At 28.1% G+C, this 8,552-nt stretch overlaps 1 pseudogene; it reads right to left on the bottom strand.

Moving 5' to 3' along the window:
* Positions 1-2,753: 2,753 nt before the first annotated feature.
* Positions 2,754-3,905, bottom strand: LOC149545413 (short-chain dehydrogenase reductase 2a pseudogene; annotated as a pseudogene).
* Between the last annotated feature and the right edge of the window lie 4,647 nt (positions 3,906-8,552).

The following is an 8,552-nucleotide window of genomic DNA, read 5'->3' as shown; positions in this document are numbered from 1 at the left end:
ATAGGTTAATGGAAGAACCAAAAGTACATGTTTTCAATCACATCATTAACCATTAACCTTTCAAAAGGTTAAGGTTAAGCTCCAAATTACATATTTTGGAGGTGGTTAATTAACCTCTCCAAAATTACATATTCTCTCCCCATCATTAACCTCTCAAAAGGTTAAGGTTAAGCTCCAAATTACACATTTTGGAGGTGGTTAATTAACCTCTCCAAAATTATGTATTCTCTCCCCCATCATGAACCTATAGAAAGGTTAAGGTTATGCTCCAAAATACGTATTTTGAAGGTGATTAATTAACCTCTCTATCAAGTTAGTAAAAGAAGAGAATTGAAAGGACGAATCACTGGCTAATGCTATTTCTATCTATTCAACTAGAGATAATCCAACAAAGCTTCAACGCATGGAAACTGCGAAGGCATAAACTATTAACAAAGATTGTGTGACAAAATGTTCAAGAAAGATAGAACTGCTGCCCATCACCTCCACTCTCATAGCCCATAGTATTTATCCCAAAAAAAAAATGATAAGACACAATAACTATTTGATATAATGTTTCAATCTCCATCCTATGACTTCTAATGGGAATCAACATTATTCACAAAGATTATAGATAGGGCACGATAACTATTTTGTAAAATGACAAGTGGATCAACACAATATCATAGGAAAAGTGTGTTGACTATCAGATGAGCCATTCTTCATCTTCCTAGCTATAGTACATTGAATGGTCTTTGTTGGTTGACCACTCATATTTTCACTATGCTTGGTTCCTTAGTGCGTTTGAAACTTTTCTTTGAATGTTGGTATAGTAGAGATGATGCATGATAACCATTTGATATAATACTCTAGATTCAAACAACAAAATTGATGGTCCCAATCATCATAGACAAGCTCATCATCCACCCAAGTATTCCAACCTGCAAGTATAGGAGATCAATATAATCAAGGTGAAAAAATTGAAAACTATAGTAATCTGTTTCACTATCTTCTCTCCACCCTCCAACTAGCAAGTCAAGTGGGAATTAAAATTGTACATTTTCGTTTTAATATGATTTGGTGATATCACCTTAAAGAAAAGCATGGATGTGCTTACAAAGATGAACATGGAGATATGAGTGCACATAGGTGGCAATTTCAATTGACTCCAGAGAGGTACACGTAAAGTCTTTTCGTAAACCATGATTAAAGAAGTGGTATTTCATTAGAGTCTTATGAAATGATCACCAAAATTTTTGAAGATGGGCATTACATTCCCTTTTATGCAGTCAAAACTCAATACCAAACCATCACCTCAATATCTTGGCAGGTTGTGAGTTCATTCACACAATGCATTTGATTGAGCTTAAGGCCATGCACTCAGATTGTTTGATGAAGTACCTCTTGAATATTTGTGATAGAGATGAAGCTCAAGCTCATTATTTTGGAAAATCGACAATGTCTTCCTAGAATTAGCCACGTATTTCAAATGGATGGAGAAAATTTGGAAAGCCAACACTTCCAAACAAACAATCATCAATGTTCCATGATCAAATGAAATTCTTCAACGAATTCGATAATGGGGTTTGATGTCTTGGAGAAAATGGGCAATGGCTTGTGCCTTCATTCCTATCCACACACAGATTTTGAAGCCATAAAAGGGCTCTCTAAAAAACCTTATCCTTCATGTGATGTAATGGTTTTAATCTTCTCCCTATGTAATCAGAAACTTTTGTCATTTTGGGTTAATATTATAGAGGTTAATTAACCTCACCCAAATCATGTATTTGGGAAGTAGTTATTAAGCATGAAGAGGTAGTTATTAACCTCTGTGTCTGTATATGGAGTCATTTTTAGCTTTGTAGGGGGCCTTTTTGGACTTTAGGAAAAAGGGAGCACTATGCTAAAATTTTGATTAGAAGATGATATTTGGAAAGTATGTACAAATATTGTCTTTGTAATCAGAAATTTCTCTTAGGTTCTTGGTGCAAGAAAATAAAGAAACATGCAATTTGAGTTCTCTTCTTCCAATCTAAATTGTTAAAAATGTTGATTTTCTTTGCAATGAGCATTCTCACAGTATTGTGCAGATGTTTATGAATCTTTGGATCAGCATTGTGCTAGTAATAGGTCTTAAGCGTAGGTCTTGATTATTGTTATTAGCAGTTTATGTTAAATTCAAGGAAGTTATGAAGTCGTGTGGTGCATTCGTCATCATGAGCTTTCCCATCTTTTAAAGTTTGATTTCATATTTATTCGAAAACTTCAAAATTATATCATATGAGGGAGCTACCCTTCTAAACATAGAAGAAGGCTGCATATCAAGGGCCTATCCAACTATTGTGAATAGTTTGCCACATACACTCCGTTGGCCCACTATTACAATGATAAATTTTTTTACCAGCAAAGTAGATTTGGCAGATTCAAAGCTCTTTAATATGTATTGTAGCTAGAGATTAAGCCATCTTTACTCCTCTATTTCCCTAAGTTCAGTGAGGATATTTTGTAATGACATGTAATCTCTTCCTATGTTATCTGAAAAAGAAAAATTCTACATATAAATTTAAATTTAGTTGTTAAGCTTAAATAAAGATTTTGTCAAAAAGATATTTAAAATTCTTTATAACCAGCTCCTCTACCATCTCTATATAATTTTAGTCTGATCATTAAAAGTTAGACTAACAACTGCATGACAGCTAGTAAACCAAAAGTTGAAATTTAAACTTCAATTGTGACTATTTAAACCATAAATAATGAAACAAGAGTCGACAAAGTTTGTGATAAACAGTCTTCCCATTAATCTTATTATAATACGATCTTATCAGATCAGTCAGTCCGCTATGATATTATAGATTCTATGAATCGCTGCTATTCCTTGATTTATTAAGGACGCGAATTAAATTATGTGGTGTATATAACAAACCCTATCTAAAGGATCTATCTTACTCCGAATGAAATTCTTATAATGTTCAGTCATATCACTGAACTACAATCACATGATGTTCAATGCAAGGAAAACTGAAGCTAGAAGCAATTAGGGCCTATAAAGTCCCCAATCGTGGTTTACAGCTGTGAAACCCCCGTCCACAACAAGATTATGGCCGCTCACATATTTAGACTGGTCACTGGCCAAATACAGAGCAGCCTCTGCAATATCCTCTGCTCTGAGTATCACTCCCTTCAAGTTTCCCACGCCGCAACCCCACGCCTCCACTTCATCCTTCCCTTTCCCTACAAAATCCATTATGAGCCCGGTTGCAACAAGAGAAGGAGATACGCAGTTGACTCTGATACAATATTTCCCAAGCTCAGCTGCACCATTCTTGGTGAGCCCTATAATTGCATGTTTTGAGGCCGTGTATGCATACGGTGTAGTGCCTCCCACTATCCCTGCAATACTCGCAGTAGAAATAATACACCCTTTTTTGTTGGGTATCATAACGCGGGCTGCATGCTTAATGCCGTGCATCACTCCTTTTACGTTCACATTCATGGTGCGCTCAAATTGCTCCATCTCGTACTCTGCAACGCTATCTCTATGGGAATCTCCAGTACCGGCGTTATTAAACATAATGTCTAGTTTCCCATGTTTTTTCATGGCCAAATCTACTGCTGTCCTTACGTCTTCCTCCTTGCTCACATCACAGTGAATATATGTTGCTAAGGGAGAAAGGGATTCTGCAAGCTTATGACCAGCATTGTCTGCAATGTCTGCAATGATGACGTTGGCTCCATGTTTGCTGAAGAGGTAAACAGTGGCTTCTCCAATTCCTTGTGCTCCACCAGTAATTATTGCAACCTTTCCCCCCAATCTGCATTTTCAAACCAGATTTCACGATTCTCTCCAAATCAAAAGATTAGTTTAGCTGAGAAAAAAATTAGGAGGATTGAAGCACTTACCTTCCATGTAATACGGATGTCATCATGGTTCCTTCTCTTCTAAATTTGAAATGCCACACATCAAAAAGAGAGAGTTGTTTGATGATTTATCGAAGGCATCAATTATAAATAGCATTCTGGAAAAAATAGTAGTTGGAAGAATTTAGTTGAAAGTTGGAATGAAAACGAAATTCAGATGGAACAGTTCTAGAATTTCAAACAGACATAAATTAAGTAGTTGGATTTTCGATTTGAAGATATACCAAAATTAGAAATAGAAGTACTTGGATTTTATGAAGATACATCAAAATTAGAAATAGATTTTAGATTTGAAGTTACATTAGATATATTCTGGTGGCTAGTTCAATAGTGTCCTTGTCATTTCATATTTAAGTGTCTATTAAATATAAGATTTAATTAATGAAATTAATCTGAATAATTTAATTTTCTTTTTAATTAAAATTAATTTATTTTTATTTTAAATAATTAAAAAATATCTTTTTTAATCAAATAGTACTAGAAGATAATTCTATATCTTTTTTAAAAATCATACATTTTATTATTAATTGTAAACTAATGATATAAATCTAATTGATCTACTCATGCTTGACATATAGATATCTATCACCATGAAAATAATATTCATAGTCAGTTTGTGGGAGAGAGAATGTGAGGTTAATTTTATTATTAATTGTATACTAATGACATAAACCTAACAAATGTATAAACAACCTAATTGATCTACTCATGCTTGACATATAGATGTCTATCACCATGAAAATAATATCCATAACTAGTTTGTGGGAGAGAGAATGTGAGGTTAATTTTATTACAAAATGTCATAAGAATTATTTAGATAGCTTTTTTAAATGACATTTAATTTTTTTAGTTAGCACTTAGTGTTTGGCATATAGATATCAATCAAGAAAATAAAAATTGGAATGAAATATTAGATTTTCAAATAAACATAAACTAGGGGTTGCATGCTTTTGTATATGTAATGAGTGTGCCGATAGGAGATGATATTTAAGAGAAAAATGTAGAGTGAACATTAAATACTGTAAATACAACTTTTTAAAATGAAAATACAAAAAAAAAAACGTTGAAGATTAAAACATAGATATTAAATTTACAATATTTTGAAAAAATGAATATTGCTTAAGAAATATGTTCAACAATTTCAAGATTTTACAATTAAATTCAATTTGTCAAATTTGAGAAAAAATAATCATTTAAAAAAAACTTTATCAAAAAATCTATTACGAAAAATAATTAAGAGACATATAAAAAAATAATATGAAAAAATAACATCTCTAACAAATATTCTATTGACTAATAAATTATAAAAATTGAAAAAACAATATTTAAACAAAAACTTAAATAAAATAAAAAATAATTAAAAAACTAAAACCTTAGTTAATTTAGAAAATAAAAAGTTAAATAAATAGAAAACACAACCTAAGTTACTAAAATGCGAAGATCACAAGTAATTTTTAAAAAAAAAAAAAAAAAAAAAAAGGAAAAGAAAAAAAAGAACAAAAAAACAATAGTTAAAATATAATCTTAAGTGAACAAAATAGATTATTAATAATTTTTAATTTAAACAGCATAATATTTACTAAATTATTTTAAATAGATTAATAAATATTATTTATTTAAATTAAATTTATCAAATATGAAAAAATTAATCATTTAAAAAAATCAATCTAAAAATTTATTATGAAAATTTTATAAGAGAAATTAAAAAGAAAATGTCTAACAAATATTCTATTGACTAAATAAATTATTGAAACTAGAAAATAATATTTAAAGAAAAATGAACTAGTATAAAAAATAAATTAAAATAATTTAAAAACTAAATCTAAAACAATTTTAAAATTCAAAATATAAATGAATAGAGATCACAACATGAACTAATGTGGAGATCACAACTAATAAATAGAAAAAGAAAAACAATAGTTAAAAGTGGAGATAACAACTAATAACTATCAGAACAAGAGTTAAAAGTTGAGTGAGGTGAAAAAACTAGCCAGTAAATAATTAGCAGGAAGATTTTGAAAATTTCCAAGTAAAGTGACAACTTTTCCAACCAATGACAACTTTATTATTAAAAATTAAATTTTTGGGAACAAAGTTCCCACAAATAGCTTATCATCTAAATTAGTTACTTTGATTTTAAGTATGAAATTACATAAAATTGTTGAAAAAGGCCATTGTGAGAAATATTTGTGTGATTAGTACATTAGCATCTCATTGTCATTATTAGTTCATGTCAAAGTATATCATATTTATTTATCTAATGACTTTTAAAATTAATTAATTAAATTAATTATTTAAAAAAATAAAAAATCTTTATAATAAAATGTTATTCATGTTTTATTTAAAACAACTTTTTGAAAAATCTACTATTTAATGGAATAGAATAACTGAAAAGAAACATTGAAACAAAAAAAAATAAAAAATTTTAATACATTTTATTAATATTATATATAGTAATTACAACTATATAATGACATATCCATAATGAATGAATGAACAACCTAATTGATACAATGGTACTTGACATATAGATATCTATTGCCATTTATGGCATTCACAATTATTGTGTGGGAAAGAGAGTGTGAGGTTACTTCTATTACAATATTTTATCATAAGGAATTTTTAAATTTATTTTAACATCTATTTTTTTAATTGATATATTAGTACTTGACATATAGATATCTATAGCCATGAAAATAGCATTTACAATTATTGTGTTGAAAAGAGTGTGTGAGGTTACTTCTATTACAATATTTTATCATAAGGATTTTTTTAATTTAGTTTAATATCTACTTTTTTATCTTTTAGCATTGCTAATGTACTATTAGTACTTCTATGGACTAAGCAATATTGTATCATTTTATGTGTAATACTAACTATCAATTATTAAAGTGAGTTATTAATGGCAGTAGACATTCTACAATGGTGGAAAGGATGAAGTGGGATGGTGTGAGTGTATTAATGTTAACAATTATCTTTTTGAATTAAATTTGACAATCATTTACATTTTTTAATCAATATTTAGAATAAACAAAATATATTTTTTCAATAATTTCATAAAAATTACATAATATTTGTTAAAATTATAAACATTTTAAATATAAATAATCATTTTTTATAAATAAACTTATTGTTACTAAAATAAAATAATAATATAATATGTTATTAAGATTATTATTACATTTATATTCTTAATTTTTAACTCTTATTATAACTATTATGATTGTTGAAGACAATTTTAAATAATAAAATAATAATAGACATTTTAAATATTATTCTTTTTATTATGTAATTTATGCCACAAGTAGTATGCTACTATGTGGCACATTTTTGTGTTTGGCATATAGATATTAGTCAAGAGTTCAGAAAGCTAGAATTAAATGGAAATACACTCAAGATGGAGACTTTAAAATAGACACAAATTAGGTAGTTGGATTTTAAGTTTCACTTTACATCAAATTTTTTAAAAAGATTGTAAAATATTTAAGGTGGCTAGTTGAATAGTGCCCCATAGAGAATTCACGAATTAGCATCTCACGACTCGAGCATATTAAGGGAAGCATATTTGTTTAATATAACTTATTTATTTTTATTTTAAATATTTTTTTTAAAATTTTTTTTTTCTTATTAACAAGAATACCTTTGTCCTATTTTTCTATTAATATATGGTTTCTACTTCTTGTTTATCACAAAAATAATAATTATTAATTGTATATAAAAAATATAATTATAACTGTAATATTGCATAATTCTAAAAAATGAATAGACAACTCAATGAAATATGGACAACCTAATTGATATACTTAGAATTGGCATATAGATATCTATCATCATGAAAATGACATTCACATGCAGAATGGTGGAAAATGAATGTGAGGTTCTTTTGTTACATTAATTTTCAAAGTACTGTGAAATTTCAGTATTAATGCACTGGAAAGAGAGTGAGAAGTTATTTTTATAAAATGTTTTATTAGAAATTTTCAGGTTTTTTTTTAACAATTAAACTTTTTATTTCAATTGTTCATATTGAATTATTAATGAGTCCTAGTGTAAATATTGGCATGGCATTCAATTTTTAAGACTAACAACCAATTGTTATTCTTCAATAATAAGTATTTTGATCTATATAAATAAATGTAAAATTATTTGTTGTTCTATATAGGAAATAGGGAAAACCAAACCTTCAATGTAACGGATAAACTTTCTTCTAAAAAATAATAGAATGTAAGAGATATTTAATTTATTTTAGCTTCTATTGAAATACCGAAAAGTTGATTCACCAACATAATAATTGGTAGTTGCATCTAACACCTAATCACATGTCTACTAAGTTCTTGCTATTTTTTTGTCATTTTAAAATTGTTATTATATTTGCATTAAGTAAAAAATGTAAAATTTATGATTACTCATATAGCTAGACTTTGGAGATAAATGCAAATATTCAATTAAAGGTTGAAAGAACACATAATACTTTTTTATGTATTTTGATATAATTACTTGTTTCTTAAGTTGGTGTATGTTTATAGAATTTTAATTTATCATAGTAGTTATATTTCATTCTTATTTGGACATGTGTTATGATAATTGAGCATATTTTGGACATTAGATTTTGAAACATAAATTCCTCAAAAATTCAGAACTCCATAAATTATCAA

The sequence above is a fragment of the Cupressus sempervirens genome, chromosome 7 (assembly GCF_028749045.1).
Source record: "Cupressus sempervirens isolate cs-2001-9-10 chromosome 7, ASM2874904v1, whole genome shotgun sequence".
Taxonomy (NCBI): domain Eukaryota; kingdom Viridiplantae; phylum Streptophyta; class Pinopsida; order Cupressales; family Cupressaceae; genus Cupressus; species Cupressus sempervirens.
The sequence above is the reverse complement of the archived record's forward strand: the minus strand, read 5'-3'. Positions and strand labels throughout refer to the sequence as shown.